Below are 2,197 nucleotides of genomic sequence, written 5' to 3' on the forward strand. Positions count from 1 at the left end.
CTTTAATTTTCTGGAAGAGTTTTTGTTGAATTGATATTATGGCTTCCTTAAATACTTGCTAGAATTCTTCACTGAAATCATTTTTTCCTGCAGTCTTTTTGTTGGAGGGTTTTTAACCATAAATTCTATTTATTTAACAGATATAGGGCTCTTCAGGTTATCTGTTTCTTTTCGAGTGAGCTTTGGTAGCTTGTGTTTCAAGGAATTTGTCCATTTCATCTAAGTTGTCAAGTTTATTTGCAGAAAACTGTTCATAATATTCCCTTATTCCTTTTAATATTGGTAGAATCCTTAGTGATATCATTTCTCTCATTCCTGATATTTTGTGTCTTTTCTCTTTTTTCCTTATCAGTCTAGCTAGAGACTTTATCAACTTTATTAATTTCTTTAAAGAATCACTTTTGGGCTTTATTGATTTTCTCTCTCTCTTTTTTTTTTTTTTGCTTTCTTTTTTGTTGATTTCTGCTCTAATCTTTATTATTTCCTTTCTAATGCTTACTTTGGGTTTAATTTGCTCCCCCCTATTTCTTTGTAAAAATTGAGGTATAATTGACATTATAACGTTATATTAGTTTCAGGGGTACAGCATAATGATTAGATTTTTGTATATATTCCAAAATGATCACCACAGTAAGTCTAGTTAACATCTGTCACCTTATGTAGTTACAAAGTTTTTTGTGATAAGAACTTTTAAGATTTACTCTCTTATTTTCGAATATGCAACACAGTATTATTATTATTTTGATACCAATCACTTGTATTTATTTCAGGATGTTACTAAATCATAACCCTGTTAAGCATTTATAGGATATTTTATTTTTGAAAAGACAGGTCCTTTAAAAAAACCTGGCATCATAATAATATAACACGTCAAAATTAGATTAAAAATATAGGTCATTGCTCTCATTCACTCTGTCCTAGTGTTAAAGATGTTACAAAGATACACAGAATATCGCCTTGCTGTTCTCTTTTGGGGAGGCTATATCCAAGTTGACAAAAAGTACACTTACATTTACAGACACAGGTGTTGTCAAAGGGGTCTTTCTCTGACTTTAGCAAAGAAAAACAGTCCAAATTGTATTCTTTATACTGCGTGCTTAACTACATCGTGTTTGGAATGTGGTATTATTATTCTCCTACTGGAGTAAGATCCCACTTTCTCAAAGCCTTTCCCCCAACTTTTCTAGAAATAAAGCTTCAATATCATTTATTTCAAGCTTTCAAAATAAAATGTTATCCTCATATATACATGTACCAGGTTGGTATATTCATATATATCCTATCCAATTGCAGGCTAAGCAAAGACATGCATTTAGAGGTGTATTAACATATTAAAGCAAACGACAACCCAACTTAATATCAAGAGAAGTTGTGACCTTCCATGTAGGGTTTGATAGAGAAAACACTGATTTTTGACACATTGTCTTATTTTATTCAAATACCGGCCTGCTCATACATGGTCCAAGAGCACCCAAATAATAAAGCAAATATAATCACATGTTAAAGATTGGTCTTCAAACATCATAGCCAACGATGCCACGCTTCGTTGGCTTCGTATGATCTCGCCAACATAAACCCACATCCACACCTCAGTGGCTACCAAACCATTCAGTAGAGCTTCCTTAACTGTGAGCTGTTTGAAGCTACTGGTTTGAGCACTACTGACAAATTTTTTCAAGCTCTGAATAGCTGTAGGGATCTCAGCAGGGACAGGAGGAACCAGCTCAACTTTGGCGTAGTGCCAAAATGTGGCCCCTCGAGCTTCAGGTAAGTCACAGAAGCATTGACCAGTGCCAGGGCCTTCTCTGTGAAGTTACGGACAAACTGGGCCATGGTTCTAGGACAGAAAGTCCATTGCCCCCACTGGCTGGCTGAATGTCTCCCCATAACACAATATTATTAACTACAGTCACCATGCTGTACATTACATCCCCAGGACTTATTTATTTTATGGCTGGAAATTTGTCCTTTTTGATTCTCTTCACCCATTTCCCCCTCTACCCCTCAGTTTCTTAAGGTAGAAAGTCAATGATCTGAGACCTTTCTTCTTTTCTAGTATCAGCATTTAATGCTATAAAGTTCCTCCTAAGTACTGTTGTAGTGGCATACTACTAATTTTGTGTTTTTCTTTTGTGTAGTGTTTTCATTTTCATTTGGTTCAAAATAGTTCATAATTTCCCTTTTGATTTCTTCTTTG

General features: G+C 34.7%; 1 pseudogene; it reads right to left on the minus strand.

Moving 5' to 3' along the window:
* Nucleotides 1-1,514: 1,514 nt before the first annotated feature.
* On the minus strand, nucleotides 1,515-1,833 carry LOC116741016 (annotated as a pseudogene).
* Nucleotides 1,834-2,197: the final 364 nt, after the last annotated feature.

Source organism: Phocoena sinus, chromosome 1, assembly GCF_008692025.1.
Source record: "Phocoena sinus isolate mPhoSin1 chromosome 1, mPhoSin1.pri, whole genome shotgun sequence".
NCBI classification, from domain to species: domain Eukaryota; kingdom Metazoa; phylum Chordata; class Mammalia; order Artiodactyla; family Phocoenidae; genus Phocoena; species Phocoena sinus.